The sequence below is a fragment of the Myripristis murdjan genome, chromosome 6 (genome assembly GCF_902150065.1).
Source record: "Myripristis murdjan chromosome 6, fMyrMur1.1, whole genome shotgun sequence".
Classification (NCBI taxonomy): Eukaryota; Metazoa; Chordata; class Actinopteri; order Holocentriformes; family Holocentridae; genus Myripristis; species Myripristis murdjan.
Genome location: NC_043985.1, coordinates 10,457,124 through 10,474,239, shown reverse-complemented (window position 1 = coordinate 10,474,239; position 17,116 = coordinate 10,457,124). Strand labels below are relative to the sequence as shown.

The window sequence follows — 17,116 nt, the reverse complement described above, 5'->3', positions numbered from 1 at the left end:
CTGGCTCTCTTCATCTTCCTCCTGCTTTCTTAAAAATAATGTTCAGTTGGCTCCATGGCTGATGAAAGAGGGGGAAAACCATCAGTTTATCTGGTTATGTTCTGCAGGGAGACTGCCCACAAAAAATGTCCCGTTGGACCAAAAGCTCATTGCTCCCCATTGTCCCTGAAAAAGAAGCCTACTGTTCCAAAATCCCATTGGTCCAAAAGCCTGTTATGGTTATGGTTGGGGTTGGGGTTAGGGTTAGGGCGGCTTCAGGTCAGATAACAGGCTGTCCGACTAATGGGTGTCGGAATATTGGGATCTTAGTCCAGCAGGACATTTTTTGAACTGCGGCTTTCACAATAAAAGGCCATCAGAACATCAACATGACACCATGTGCGGCTTTCCGACCGGTTAGCTGGCTAACTAATTTATCCATACAGCACTCTAACTTGCCAATCCAGCTAGCTCTACACCTAACTTAAAACATGGAGTGTAGATGTGTAATGTACAATGTTATAAACTGTCAGATGCCTGCGCACCTTTTCTGCACTGTGACTGGTTCAGTCACAATAAAGGCAACAACATTCACACATCTAAAGAGTTTAACTTTTCTCAACTGTTGAAAGTGCTCTATCCGAACTAAAAAGGCGTAGAAAACAGCTGCTCTCTGTCAGCATTGAAGCTGCTCCTTGTCTTTAATATAAAAAGGTGCTGACGGTTTCAAAGTAGGAACAGCATTAAACTTTGAATTCCCTCTTTCTTTTCTGCTCAGCTGTTTGACCATGTGGCGGAGGCCGACGTAACCCTGAGGAACAGTGGCAAGTTGGGATTCAAGTTTAAAATCCTGCCCCTGCGGGAGGATATGAAAGAGGTGGCAGGGAGGCAGTGCAAGGCACAGCAGCCAGACACAAGGCAGAAAAAGGAGCACACAGGAAGGGATGGAGGACAGTGGAAGTTTCCTGTGGAGCCCAGACCTGGTCAGCCTGTGATCTTCCCCTCTACAGTGAGTATAGCTTGACTCCAGCCAATAAGGGGGCCATTTGGCAGAAGGTGTACGAGATGGACTTGTGTGCATTTTTATCAGCTTGTGTATGTGTGTATGTGTGTGTATCAGGGCTATGTGGAGGCCGGTGCAGAGCAGTGTCTACGTGTGTTCTACCTCCCAGGCGTTCCTGAGGTGTTTGAGAAGCAGCTTCAGCTGCAGGTTGCTTTCCTACCGCCCCAGGACATCATCCTCACTGGAGAAGGAGTGTTCCCTAGGGTCTGGCTGGACTTGCCACGAAACCTATGTACATATGAACACACACACACACACACACACACACAAACACATTTCTCTCTCTCTCTCTCTCTCTCTCTCTCTTTCTCTCTCTCTCTAAAATACAAAATCTAGCTACAATAATAATAAAAAAAAAAAAAAAAAAAAAAAAATGATTTTTTCTTCTTTCTTTGATGTTGGTGATATTTTGTTTCAGGTGAGGACTTAGATTAAGCCCTGTGGGCTTCTTTCCTCTCCTGAACATGTGATTTAGATTTTTGATAACTTCATTTATTTATTTTGTGCAAATAGAAAGAACAGTGGCACTTTGAAACAAGCTCTGAAATCTCTAACTCTGCCCCTGACTGCTACTCACTAGACATATTGAAACACAAATGCTGCTGTTTGTTTTGCACCATTTTCCTTCATTGCAGCAGAAGAACACTACAGTGAGGTGTTGCAGCAGGCCAGAGCAGCTGTGGAGACAGACAGAGTCAGACAGGAAACTCAGAGCAGTCCCCTCTCTGGTGTTGGAGCGACACTGAAGGACAGCTGCACCCTAACTGTCAGTAACCACAATAAATGTTGTCCAACAAAAACCTTTATCTCCAGAAAATTAGAATAATAACCCTAAAATTGGATGACATTTAGATTTACAACCATGTACCACATACTTTTGAAATGGATATTGATTTGATTTTAGTATGTCATGCAGGGTACTCGAAACATATAATAAAGAACTGTGTGATGTTTCACTCTTGCTCTAGGCAGTACAGTTTTGCCTTTTTCTAATTTCTGTGTGTAAAATGCTTCACAAAACATGTCTCCTTTTCTGAGATAAGGCACTCTGACCACATCTTCACTGTCTGTAACCAGCAGTTTCTGAAGGGCTTTCCCTGTCTGTTATCTGAATATTGTCTTTTCAGGGAATATAATTCTCTTATCCCCTCATTATTTCCTTGTTTTTTGTGTTTGTGTTGTCCTAGTAAGATCCCCTAAGTCCTACCATGGCCATTTTCCCTAACAATTGGAGTTTTAATGTCTGCACAAATCCTGACATGCTGGCAACATTACTGCCACTGACCTATCTTGTGCCACCCGCTACCCGTTGCCACTACCCACTACCCGTGAATTGCGCATTTAGCAGCTTCCGCTATCCCTAAGCGGTATCTTGCCCCCACTCTACCCACTATACATTATGCCGACTCCGTTATTTGCGCCTGGAGGTGTGTCCGTGGGCGTGTTTTATGTGCTTTCCCTACAATTGCTATCTTGAGCACACACTTTAGGGAAAGTGGATAGTGGGTGCTCAGGACCACCCGCTATCCCATTTGGGCTTTTACAAGAGTGCACCCAGGCAGCTTCAATGCGCGCCCCGACGGAGCCTCGCCACGCACACGGTCGGACTGATACCGGGACGCTGTCGGAATGGACTAGAGGAAAGACTGTTTTTACTTGGACACTTACGCCAGTGTGTTTTAATGTTTTATCATAAGCCAGCAGCTGTGCTATATTTTTATGGTTAATATTTTATTTGCCCAATCTACCTTGTCAATAAATTAGTTTACACATAGTTCCACGTCTGCCTCTTGTGTCTGTGTGGTGTGACCGGGGGATTTTACTCAATCATTACAACCTTGTGACACATCCACTTGGACACATGTGGCTCCACCTCCCGAATTAGCTCACCTATAGTGCACCCATATATATTATAGGCGAGTGCCTATAATATATATGGGTGCACTATAGGCGGGGGAACGCCTCTTACGCAATGCTAAATCCCCAAATAACGGGTTTAGGGACTCTGGCGCAAGATAGGGCCCATAATGCCTTAGCCAGAGAAAGGCCTTATCTTACTGCTACTGTTATGGAAATAAATCAAGAGCTGTGTATTTCTTTGTTCAGTCTGCTCAGTTGGAAATAATACTGAATACTTATTGCTTTCTGGAACTCTTTGCATGTTTTCTCGCTAACTTTGAGAGTTTATCTTTCTCTCTCCCTCTCCCTCTCTTTCCTTCTCCCTCACCCTTTTTCATTTCTCTCTTTCACCTGCTGTCTCCAGTATGAGAAGCTGCTTCACATGGAGGTTGAGAGAAGACTTGTCAAAGACAATGCTGTTGCTATGACCAGCAGCCTTCTGGAGCTCCGAGACTCGCCAGATTCCTCAAGAAAGTGGCAGAATCTCAGCAGGTACTGTTTGTACACACATACAGACACACACACACACACACACACACACACACACACACACACTGATAAAACAGATGGCCAATTGGCAGCGCTGGAATAACTGACTGTTTTGTGATTCAAAGTGTCAGGATTACCGACAGATATCTCATTTCACTGTTTGTGGTATACATGTATGTGGAATGATAGATGTCATTGTGTTTGCTTTGGCTCACACCATATTGTGCCCTCTGATTCAGTTTAACTGAATGCCAATGACAAGCAGTGGTGGAAAGAATGCCAGAATGTCCAGCTTAACAAGAAGTATTGTTACTTTGCTGGTATTTTACTGAAAAGGCCATACTAGTGATTTTGCATGTGAAGTTTAATATGTACAAAATGTATATATTTTAGCACAGGATTCTTTGCGTTGCATTTTCTTGTGTTTTAGTGATGCCTCAATTACTTGTGATCTATCCTCAACCCACTCCAGGTTTCTGCTGCCTGAGTATGTTCTTGATTTTGGCTGTGTCATTCATGGAAAAGTCCTCAATCACACTGTCAAGGTCACCAACACTGGGACAGTGCCTGTGTCGCTCCATGCTGACCACAAACCTCTGGATGGCACAGGTAACATAATGGACATGTAGCAAGCCAGACAATACCCACTTTTGAGGCTATTATTCATACGTACACTCCTGATCAAAATTTTAAGACCAGTTGAGAAATTGCAAGAATTTACATTTTGCACTGTTGGATCTTAAGAAGGTTTTAAGTAGAGCTTCAAAATGCAAAAAGAAGAAATGGCAATTGGAAATTTATTGCAAACAACCATTAAACTGAAATAGGCTGTTCATCAGCTGATCAAAAGTTTAAGACCACAGCCTTTAAAAGCCCAAATTTTCGCAAAAATGTGGATTCAGTGTCATTTTCTGTCAGGTATCCACACTGTCATGACCTCCTGATGGCAAAGGCAAAAAAGCTTTCTCTCCTTGAACGCGGTCAGATTGTTGAGCTGCATAAGCAAGGTCTCTCGCAGCGTGCCATTGCTGCTGAGGTTGGACACAGTAAGACAGTCATTTTAAACTTCTTAAAAGATCCTGAGGGTTATGGAACAAAAAAGTCAAGTGGTAGACCCAAAAAAATGTCACCGTCCCTGAGCCGGAGGATCCAACTGGCTGTCAAGACACAGGGCAGTCCTCAGCCCAAATTAAGCTTGTCACTGGTGCCAACTGCAGTCCCATAACCATCAGACGGCATCTGCAAGAGAAGGGTTTTAAGAACAAAAAATGTCTTCAAAGGCCTCGTCTCCTTCAACTGCACAAAATTGCCCGTGTGGAGTTTGCATAAGAGCACCAAACATGGGACATTGAAAGGTGGAAGAAAGTTTTATTCTCTAATGAGAAAAAATTTAACCTTGACGGTCCTGATGGCTTCCAACGTTACTGGCATGACCAGGAGATCCCACCTGAGATGTTTTCTACACGGCACAGTGGAGGGCCACCATGATTGTTGATTGTTGTTGATGTTTTTGTAAGGACTGCAGATGGAAATTAGCTTCCCTGCTAAATCTGGTGCACTCATCTTTTTATTCTTGTGAAAAACTTATGAAAGCGCACACTGTCCTTTATAAATTGAATTAAAAAAAAAAAAACAACAACTTACATTTCATTAAATGTCTCAAGGGGACACTATAACAAATACCTGAATATTAGAACAAAAATACCTCTCCTCACTTGAGTTCTTGCCATGAAAAACTGTACATGTATACATACTATTTAGGGAAACAAATTTAAACAAATTAGTTTATTTATGGTGGTGTACCAGTTTATTGGTATTGATGTCTGTCTTCTTTTGAATATCAGATACTAGCATGTCTGTGTCTTTCCTTTCCAGTATGAGGGAGGTTATTCTTTTTTGAAAGATTGTTTATTCTGCTTTACATTATCTCTCTCATCTTTTTATTTTGCATTTGCAATTTTCTCTTTGTTAATTTTGTTTATGATTCATTATATTAGTTTTTTTATTTATTTAGATATATATTTAATTGTACAGTAATTTTCAAAATTTTGTGCCAGTATTGAATAACGGTACAAAATATCAGCCACTGGAAGCTTCAGTTAAAAGATAACTATTATCAGTGTTGGGCTTAAAAATCGATATAGGTCAAAACAGAGATTAAGACAGTTTTAAAAGTTGTTGATAAGGCTAGTGCGAGTGCTGAATCATAGGGCGGGGCAATATATCTATATTTTGCCATATTGTATTATGAGACTAGGTATTGCCTGAGATTTTGGATATCTTAATGTCATGATATGGTAAAGAGATGCCTTTTCCTGGTTTTACAGTTTTTCCCGATTGCTAAAACACATTTCTTGAAACCTCCACCCATTTTTTCAAAACGTTAAACACAAATCCGAAACCTCAAACTACATTCACAAAACCCCAGACTTTTCTATCAAAATCAAACTATCACCTCAAAACTAGTTATCCTGTGTTCAAAACCAAACAATGTGTTCAGATCATACACACAGCAAGTCAAAGCAGTCACCACAGAGCATTCGTCAGACACTACATAAAATACCCATGGAGGTTTTTTTTTTTAAAAGGACAAAATTAAAAAACTTGATGTTTTACCTTTGACAGTTGCGGCGTGAATCTTCCGCCTTCATCAGAAGCGTCACCAGAATGTCGGGTGGTGACGTGCTTTATCCCTTTTGCAAAAAGGGAAAACCATGATGTGGTTCATGATGTGTCAATTTTGACAGAAAGGTCACGCCTCTGTAACACCAGCTAATAAGGCACGTCACCACCTGACATTCTGGTGACGCTTCTGATGAAGGCGGAAGATTTACGCCGAAACTGTCAAAGGTAGAACATCAAGTTTTTTATTTTGTCCTTTAAAAGAAAACTACACCGGAATTTACTCAGGACATAATGAATTTACACTACCTACTACATAAAATAATTTAGGACACAGCAAACAGGACATGTAGTTTGCAGAAAATGGTCATTGTAAATGCATTTAGCAAAATAATATCATAGTCAAAGCAATATCTAGACTACATTCAGCACTACATTCAGCATAACAAAAAATAAGACTAAATGAAAAGCACATTATGGCACAATCAAAGTCACTGAGATTCATTCTCCATCATCATGTCTTTGTTGGGGGGCCGGCCAGAGGACTTCATCCATGTCACAAGCAATATTTACTCAAACTGGGTTGGACTCCTTGTCCTGCTTCCCTCATAGTCATCCCATGAACAAGGACATGGTGTACAATAGTTGCTCAGATTTCATAAGTGATGATAGTTCTCGGTCTTCCTTGGCCTCTTCCTCACCCCCTTCCTCCTCGTCCACCACCTCTCATACGTACTCTTCCCCCTCTGCCTCTCTGTATGTTTCTGTGCCACCTGTGCACTTTGAACTGACTTTTATCCTGCCCAATTGGTCTGATCACATCATTAGAATGATGTGTGTTCAGTTTTGAGTTGTTGTGTGTAAAAGGTGGCAGCTGTGTTGGAGTTGTGTTCATATTTAGCTGTCAGTGTTTACAATTTTGCGAGTGTATGACAGTGTGAAATGTGTTTAGTGACTGGGAATGTGTTTACAGTATTTCTCAATTGCTAAAACACTAAACCCTCTTCTCTGAACCAAATTCACAGTGCTCTGAACCCATTTATTGAATCGGTCATCCTTTTGGCAGAACCTTAAGCACTTTTCGCAGAGTTAGACACAACTTGCAGACATATTCTCAGCCACAAGCCACATTTTGCACTTCTTTGACAAGTTTATACACATTTTCTCACTGTTATGCACTTGTGTTGCATAATTGTGAGCACAGGGAGCAAAAGTCAAACACAAGTAAAGCACTGGTGTCACTGGTTGAACACAACAACTCAAAATTGATCACACTTGTGGCTAATGATGTGAGGGAACATATATAAGCCAGTTCAGAGAGCACTGCTTTGGGAGGCACTACAATGGATAGAAATCTGAGAGGAGGAGTTCGTGTGAGAGGTAGTCGAGGAGGTCGAGGAGGTCGAGGTGGTCAGTGAAGACAAAGAACAGTAATATCTGATGAAATCAGAGCTACTGTGATTGACCATGTTCTTGTCCATGGTATGAGCATGAGGGAGGCCAGACAAAGGGTACAACCAAACATCAGTAGATTCACTGTGTCCACCATAATCCGAAGATTTAGAGAAGAGAACAGGTAATTACCTTTTTTGACATTATAGTATGTAAATGTTGACAGCAATTACTGTATGACTATACTATATACTGTACCACAGTATACTGTAAGTAAATCTATGTTTCAGTACATCACTGTGCCAATGTACTGTAGTATTGTAATGGAGGGTTAGGCTAACTGTTTGTAGGCCTAGTATTCCATGTATATTTTTGTACTTTATTTTTACGTAGGCTTACTGTATACAAGTGCTAAATGCACAAGATTTCTGTTTGTTTTTTGTACTGCGCAAGTGCTACATGTAAATGCACGATTTCTGTTTTTTGTACTTTTTTTTACTATATACAAGTGCTAAATGCAAAGGTTTTTTGTTTTGCAACATGCATTTAGCCTACAGTGAACAATAAACATTTATTTCTACAGCTTCATGTCCTGAGCATTGCGTTTTCTATTTTTCTATGTAGTGTTTAGTGACTGCTCAGTAGTGTTTTTAATTTTGATTGACTCGGGGAACAATTTGACAACATAGTTCAGTTTTGAGCACAGATTGAACTGTTTTGAGGTGAAGGTTTGGTTTTGCAAGAGGAGTCTGAGGTTTTGTGAATGTAGCTTGAAAATTGGGTTTTGTGTTCACAGGTTAGAGAAAAGGACAGCAACTTTCGAGAAATGTGTCTTAGCAATCAAGAAAAACTGTAAGATTTAGCAAAAATGAGCAGATGAGTTTTGCAAATTGTGTCCAAGTACCTGAACAGTGTTTAAGGTTTGTACAAAGGAGTGTTTGATTGGAAAAATGAATTTGGTTTAGAGAATGGAGTTTAGTGTTTTAGCATCTGAGAAAAACTGTAAGAGTGACAGTACAGTAAAAGGATGCAGTTTTCTGAACTTAACAGATTGTTAAACCTGTTCTATTATTTGCCTTCATCAGCTGGGTCATCATGTCCACATTACTAATGATTTTTTATCAAAAATATCATTGTGTCAATTATTTGTGAAAGACATCCTAATAATTTTGGCACTTTATCGGTACTTGGGAATTCAGTCAAAATTATTGTGATATTTTATTTGGTCCATTTCATGCAGTCATATTGCATCATTTTTATTGTAAGTGTGCAGCAGGTTTATTATAGTATTATAGTATTTCTTTCACCTCATTTTTACTGTCACTATGTTCATTCTTACTGTTAGTGCACCTTGTGTTTTCTTGATGCTGCTTGTTTTTTTTTTTTTTTATGTAAGGCACAAAATAAATCATTACGGTATTCCTGTGCTTCCCAAGGCTTCAGTACAGAATTTCAGAGAGTGAAGAGCCTGCCTTGCACAGAGACACAGACATTCTGGGTTAAATTTGACCCTCAAGGAGCCAACCTGCCAATGGAGGGCATTAGCGTTGTCATGCCAATACAGGTACAAATGCACATCCACAAGCATGTGCGCATGCACACAGGTCCTCATTCTCTCTACACCCTGTTAACTGTGTACCTCATGTTTATTTGTCTGTTTAAAGAGATGGAGAATTTCAGATTGTGATTTTATTTTCATTAACAGGTGTCTGGAGGCCCCACAGTCCAAATCCGGCTTTGTGCAGTGGTGACCATGCCAGCCATCACTGTTTCCACAGACACACTGCAGTTTGACAGTGTGCAGTGTGGCATGTGTCAGGTGCATAATACACTATTATATAGTAAAATCAGATTAGAAGATACAATATATACAGCGTGTTTTGCTGTCCTACAAAGGCAAATATCTGTTGCAACTTTTTGTGTTTGCAAGGTTAAAGGTGCTATTAACCATTGTGACTGAATGATAAAGGCCATTAAATGATAAATAGTGTATCAAATATTTACACATGAACCTGTAAAACTCTTTATTTAAGCCACTAGCCAGCTAATTTAGACTTTGACTGAAATGAAAAGCTTGAACTCTGGTTGTATTTCTGTAAAATTGTCAGAACATTAACTTTCAACTCTGAATACGGATTAAATGCTGGTGCAACATCACAAGTAGATGCTTACTGAAAATGAAACCATACTGCTGAGAAGTCACTCAGATCATGGTAAAACTCCTAAATACGATGTGCTATGTAACCTCTGCCATCAGGTAATGACAATACAACTGTTCAATCACGAGTCTGTACCCTGCTGCTGGAGCATAGCTGAGGATGTGCAGCCCTGCAAGAAGGTATCAACCAACCACAATAGTTGTTTTAAGAGTTTTTTAAGAGTTGCAGTCACCTAAAGGTGGGTTTGCGGAATTACTGGTATTAAATGTTACAGCTTTATCTCATGTTGATGTGATGTAACTTACACTACACGCTACTAGCAGTTAGTTATTTAGCTGTCCAGAAACTTATCAGTCTTCAAAATCATTTTTTATGGCAAGAAAAATATTTCCTCTGGGGTCCCAAAGAAAATATTTTAAACTGCAACATTACTACATAACACTCTACTACCAGAGGCCACCTACCATCTTTGCCTTTTGCTGCCAGCTTCAGCAATCTCAGTTTAGAAAATTAAGGGCATGGAATGCCTTTAACTAAAGACTGGTACGTAATCTTGGCCTCACATAGTCTGGCCTTGCCTTCTTGCAGATAGACAAGTTAGACAAGTTCCTGCCTTTCTATTTGCGTAAAAAGGCCTTGCAGAAGCAGTGCCCTCCCCCAGTGGTATTCAAGATGATGCCCCACTCTGGCCTGCTCTACCCCAGAGACCAGGTCAACGTTCAGATCAAGTTCAGCCCTGTTGAAGGGGTAAGCCACTTTATTATGATTTTTAGTCATCTAACAGATAGTGCCATGTAGCAGTTAGACACAATGTTAAGAAGAGGGGCATGGCATAAAAAATGATAGCAAAAAGCTTTGTAACAAAAAGAACTCATCCAACATCGAATAAATATTTTATTGTTAAGCAATAATACTTAAGTAATAGTAATCATAATGATACAATTTAATTCTTCTGTTAAGCAGTACAGGGGTCCATGATCCATTAGATGAGAAGGTGTTCCCCAAAGAGCTGGGTTTTTAGCTTTGTGTTAAAGATTGAGAGGGGCTCTGCGGATTGAATGGAGTGAATGGAGTGTAATGAAAGTAGTGAGGTGGACGCTTACCTACTGTGTGTCTCCACAGCGTGCCTACAACAGGCAGCTGGTGATATGTGTGGCTGATAGCACCCAGCGGGTGCTGATCACAGCCCAGGGGCAGGGTGAGGAGCCTCAACTCGAGTTTTGTCCCTTGGAGCTGGATCTGGGGCCTTGCCTGCCTTTAAGTGCCGGGAATGAAACTGAAGTCATCGTCAAAAACCCCTGCCATTTCCCCATTGAGTTCTACTCCCTTGAGTTCGACACACAGTATCTTGAGGAAGAAAAGGTATCTCTCCCTCTGTTTTTTATTTTGTTTAAAAAATGTTTTGCAACATATTCATCATGATGTCTGTGTACTGCTTACATAGTACACACACATCATATAGTATTTGGGCCCTATCTGAATTTAAAAACAACTTATCCACAAGTGGGGGAAGTACTGACTGGTATTGCCAAGGTTTTTGAAAATGTCTACTGTAGATTAATTTTGCTCACAATCATCACCAGAAGAAAACGCATTTTTGTCCTTTAAATAAGCCAACAACACAAGATGGAAATATTGCTTTCTCATTTTGCTCATGCAAAGCTTTTATGAAGAGAAGCATTTCCAGTGTTTTTGAATGTCTGCATCAAAATCTGAGAGCTTCTCAGCCTGAAATTTTCTTGTTTATTTAGCAATATTTTCATTTAACATTTCTGCCTGGAAAGGATAGCATTGCAACATATAGGTCTGTTTGCCTTTCAGATCAATATGTGTACTCTCCTTTGCTTCATCTTGTGCAGATCCTGCGTGTGATGCAGGGTTATGATGAGCACAACATCTTGCTTCTGCCTCCCAGGACCCCTGGAGACACTCTTCCCCCAGAACTGCTTGACCATTACAATGAACATTACTCCCAGCTGGCAGACAACGGTAGCTTCAGACAACATTCAGATTACGTTTAAATACAGGCATGCAAATAATGTGCCTGCAGGTCTGCATATATGAACACTTCAGAAGCAAAATTTGTCATTTAATTTTGAAAACAGCCTTGAATATGCTGTTTTTGCAGTGTTCATTGCAACCAACTGAAATACTGAAAATGTTATTGTCTTGTATGTACAATTTATGCCAGAATGAATTAACACAACACACAAAAACACATATACACTTTCCCCAGGTTTATCAATATGGTCCACCATGTTCTCCTCTGTCCTGTTAATACACATTGACTGAGACACGCACACACACTCATGCTTTCTTTCTTATGCTTGTGTGTTATGCATTCTGTCCATTCAGAGAAGACCAGTGCAAGTTGCAGAAGCAATCTGGGGCAGCTTGAAACGACTCCTGTCTCCAGAGCAGTTGCCCGCCACATGGGTATTGACATGTCACCTGAGAGCCTAGCTGCACGCAGCCGGCGAGGCATCGCTCTCATCGTATATGGTGCCCCACTGACAGGTGGAGCTGACAGCAGTTGCATTTGCATTGGAAATGACAGAGAAGATCTTTCTTCATTGTCAGAATTTTTTACTTCTTTAAAAGAGAACAGCTCTTTAAGGCTCAATACTAGACCGAAGGACAATGGATTGCATTTTTATCGGGTATAGATCCAAGCTTCAAGTTAAGCCACAGAAGTAAAGACATAAATAGCTTTATCCCTTAGATGCATAAGTGGGACAAAAATTACCTGTGTCAGTTGTTTTTTGGCAATAACCTTGCCATGAAAATCTCATCCTTTCATGTTCTAGGTAGTCTTCAAAAATTTTGGTTTTGATGAGTCCAATTAAATGTTTTATTTACTTTTTGCACTTTTTAAGAAAATACATGTATTACTACCTTAAGTTTAAGTGGGTCAAAAAAGACCCGCATTTCCTATGGAATCTGAGAGCATTTGATCCTGACAAAGTATAAAGTCTGTTTATTGTGGATCGCACTTCAAATGTCTGTAGTGTAACAACTTATTCAGAGTATTTTATACGTTATGTTTATATAATATTATATCCTATCATGTTAATATTATCCATATTATATACATCTTTTTTTTTTTACTGCTGGAACTTTTTTATGACACTAAATTGATAATAAGTGTAGAACATTGTACATTTGCTACATAGGTGTTTGTTTTTTTGGGGGTTTTTTTTAGATTAAAATCAGCCTTTCTAGATAGCTAGCTAACACCATATAGCTAAGTTGGCTAGTTGGCTAGTTAGTTATAGTAATAGTAGTTGCTTTATTTGTATGATATTATTCACAACAGCTTGCTAACATTATTATATGTTGGGTGGGTGTTTTGTAGACATAAACGAGCAACAAGAGAGAAGTAGATGCCTAAGCAGTGAGCCCAGGACATTTGTTTTAGATTTTTGCATCGTCACTAACCTACGGCCTAAGTGCATTTATTAGTTTGGAAGCCCATATAGTGGATAGGTTGCTAGTTCTATTTGACAGTTATTTAATAAAGTTTTGCACAAAGGATCAAAATAATCAACTTAAACTATTAAAAAATACATGGAATCTAATATGGGTCATTTTCGACCCCTACACTGGGAAATTGTAGGTTCTTGTAAATTATGCATCTAGTGGTTAACTACTTTACTTTTAATATCGTGAGGCAATAGGGAGTCTCAAATTTCATGTCTGTTTCTGTGTGTGTGTGTGTGTGTGTGTGTGTGTGTGTGTGTGTGGTATCCCTCTTTCTCCAGATCGGAGCAGCACAGCAGCAGCCCTAGCACGTCACTATGGAGGGGTGTGTCTGAGTGTTGATGAGGTCGTTACAGAGGTGCTGACCAATGGCACTTCACCTGTTAGCATGACTGCAAGACAACTCTATGACCACGCTGCCGCTGAGTACTCTCAGAGGAAAGCAGACAAGGCTGGTGAGACAAAGAAACAAAACCACAAAGAAGATTTTTCCTGATATATTTTTTAGATTGATTCTTCATAAACAAGCAAAATTTTCATGTTGGGTGGCCATATTCAAGAAGTTGAGGTGAACTAGTGAGCAACACACTTCCTTATTGTTCCCTTAAAAAGTAACTAAACCCCAGAGCCAAATCTTAGTGCAAGTTCTAACAGTGGTAGTATGGTGCCTTGTCTGTGGTGGCAGGTGATGTCTCTGCTTGTTGTAGCTGTGACTATTATTTAACCATTATTGCCATTTTATGGTGTGTAATTATAATAATTATAAATATAGTTTGATGGTATTTATAATTTTCTGGTAATTTTGTCCAGTAATTTGTGTGGAGGTTTTTTTGGGGCTAATTTTCTAATAATTTTCTTGTAAATTCTTACTGATTTTCTGATCATTTCTTGTCATTTTTAATAATTTCTTGCTAATTTACTCATCACCTTTCCCCATTGTTTTGAAAGAAATCAAGTGAATTTGTTTATATTTCAAAAGGTTACTTGGTTACTTTGGTTGCAACCAAAGACAAGGATTCCTACTTTACACCATTAGACACCAGGCTTCACACAGATCTGGGTTTGAGAATTAGTTACTCTCTAAGAAAGGCACTCCTCCACAATGGTTCCCACTCACCTTTCCCTACTGTATATAAGCAAATACGAATACAGTGTTCAAGTACAATAAATAAATAAAAATCCATGTGATTACAGCTCAAGCTTCTCAAGATACAGGGGTAGAAGCTGCTCTTGCTGCAGCTCTAGCTCCAGCGCCAGAGTCAGTTACCACCACTGTTGTTACTGCAGAAGTTCCTTTTGCACCCAAAACAGACAGCAGCCACAGTGATGAACCCAAAGCTTCACAGAGGACTGAACACCCACAGGCCAACCTTTCACAGGTACCATAGCTCTTGAAATTCTGCAGTGGCTGAATGTTCATTAACATGTATAGTAGCTCAAGTTAAAGGTTATTTAGAGCCAGTCACTGTTTACAGTTAAATCTGCAATGAACATTGTTCTTTTATCAAGTGACTATTTATTTATTTACTTACTTAGAATGTATAATGGTTAGAACATTGTGATGTACTGGAGCATATGGTAACCACCCCCCTCCCTCAAAAGTTTAACCTTTTGACTACACAAGAATTGATATAAATGGTCAAAATTCCCTCCAAAATACCACATTAAGACACCAAGACCTTGAGGAATGCCACTGAAAAATTCATGTTTTGATTTGGTGTCCATAACGGTTTAACGTTCAACTTTTTCCTTTAAGAATTAAATTTTTTGCTGGCTGGATGGCAAGCACTGTGTTCTGGGAATTGCTCAGAAACTCTCCTTTAGTGTCAATATACAGTACATGGAAAACGAGTGCTGCCCTAATCAATATCTGATAATCCATATAACAGCATAACCTTGAGTGTGATATTGGTTTTTACCAAACAGCTTTACAAATGAAATGCTCCCATTCGTCAGTTAACAGTAATAAGCGACAACAGCCTCTGCCAACACAAATAGTTCTACCAGAGTTTAACCTTATTCTGAATAAAACGCAAACATTTTCTGACCTCAAGCTAGATTGCCTGGAGGTTTCCATTGTAACATCCACATGTGGTACATTGTTGCTCAGAAAGTTGTCTGTAAGGCAGTGCTTCATAGCCCTCATCTTAACCATTGCTGTAATCATTCCAGTGCCAGTAGAATGTCCCTTATGGATTATGGATATACTATCAGTGTTGGGCAAGCTACTTGGAAAATGTAGAGAGCTAAGCTACCAGCTACTCTACATTAAATGAAGCTTCACTACACTGAAGCTTCCCACCAGAGAAATGTAGCAAGCTAAGCTACAATAAAATGACAAAATGTAGCTTAACTACATCAAGTTACTTTTTTTTTGTTTGTTTGTTTTTTTTTAACATTGAACCAACTTCATTCCAAGTCATTGCTATCTTAGTGATCAATAAAATTGTCAGTCAAACAGGCAAAAAATGTTGAGTTCAATAGCTTATGAAACTGTGCTCTCTCTGCTTTTACTGCTACAAACCATGGCAACAAAAAATATGTTAATGTGGGGGAAGTGTGTATATATGTTAGTGTGTGTGTGTGTGTGTGTGTGTGTATGTGTGTGTGTGTGTGTGTGTGTGTGTGTGTGTGTGTGTGTGCGCGTGCACGCACCTGTGTTTGCATGTATGCTAAAATTATGGCACATTTGGAGGACAATGTGTGACCTTAAAACTCAATAATTTGGTTCAAATCACAGGAGCAAAAGAAGAAACCCTGCTCCAAACATTAACAGCTTGGCAAAAAAAATGACGTGATGTGTGTGTGAGAGTGTGTGTGTATGTGAAGAGAGATCAGTAAAATAGTTTCACTACTTAAAAGCTATTTGATTTAGAAAACAGCAGTTTGTTAAAGTTTGGGGGTGCTTGGTATCATTTTCTCTGAAAACTGGGTGGCTTTGACTTGTTGCAGTTTCAGGGTGGATAGTAATTGGGTAACTTCACATTAACAGTAGGCTATCTTTAGGCTGGGAAATGTGACTCTCATACATTTGACTTTTAATAAAACAAAAATATGAAAAGTTCTGAACAAATGAAATATTAAAAAATACCTATATCAAATATAGTGCAGCAGTTGTTATTAATGCTGTGCTTGATGTGCAGGAGGGTCTGAAGCAGCTGGATGTGATTTTGAATCGGGTAGGAGATGTGGCCACACTCAGAAATCTCCTTTCAGTACACCTACTGGTTGATATCCTGGCTGAGAGATTGCAGGTAAGATTACACACTAGCCCACTGACATATGGCTGCAATAATATATTTTAGTTAACTTTTACTTAAAATTAAAATGGATAAATACTTGGAATAAAAGCGTTTCTGTTTAGCTGTGGTGAGGGAGGAATCTGTATCATTTTTTATTATTTATCGTTTTTGGCCTCTATATTTAATTAGAGGCCAATACCAGTGCCATTTGTATTTCAGAACCATATATTGAACTAACATTAATACAGTTTATATTGTTTTATTTGAGTTGTCCTTGTTCTTCAGTTTTTAATGCTTGGTGTCCTTGTCTTGTCATTGTCATCATTGTGCTTGCTGCCATCGCTGTGGTGATAGCTAAATGATTGTCACCATGGCATTGTGATTGATGGCCTGGAGTCTGTGTACACTCGCTCAGTGGTCAGCACACTACAAGTTGTCCTTAAGGCCTTTAATAACCGCAAACACATCTACGTAGTCAACCTGTCTGACACTTACACTGCCCTGAAGGCACGGGAGACAGCACAGAGAGAGGCTGAGGGTAAAACATGCACCAGCACACACACACACACACACACACACACACACACACATAACCACAAAACAGCATGTCAACCATTTTTAGAAATAAAGCAACTTTTACAAAATGAGTGATAACACATACAGTTTAGCTTACAGTTTATAAAAATTATGGTAACCTATAAGGCCAAACAAAAAAATACCTTTGGTTCCGGTTCCTTGTCATTTAAGGGCATGAATAGGTAGGGAATTTATTTTATTTTATTTTTTATTTT

General features: G+C 39.5%; 1 long non-coding RNA gene across 1 annotated transcript; it reads left to right on the top strand.

Moving 5' to 3' along the window:
* Positions 1-200: 200 nt before the first annotated feature.
* On the top strand, positions 201-15,655 carry LOC115361183 (uncharacterized). Its single transcript, XR_003928395.1, has 3 exons — positions 201-273; positions 12,873-12,877; positions 15,642-15,655. It is a non-coding gene; the product is annotated as an uncharacterized LOC115361183 (long non-coding RNA).
* Positions 15,656-17,116: the final 1,461 nt, after the last annotated feature.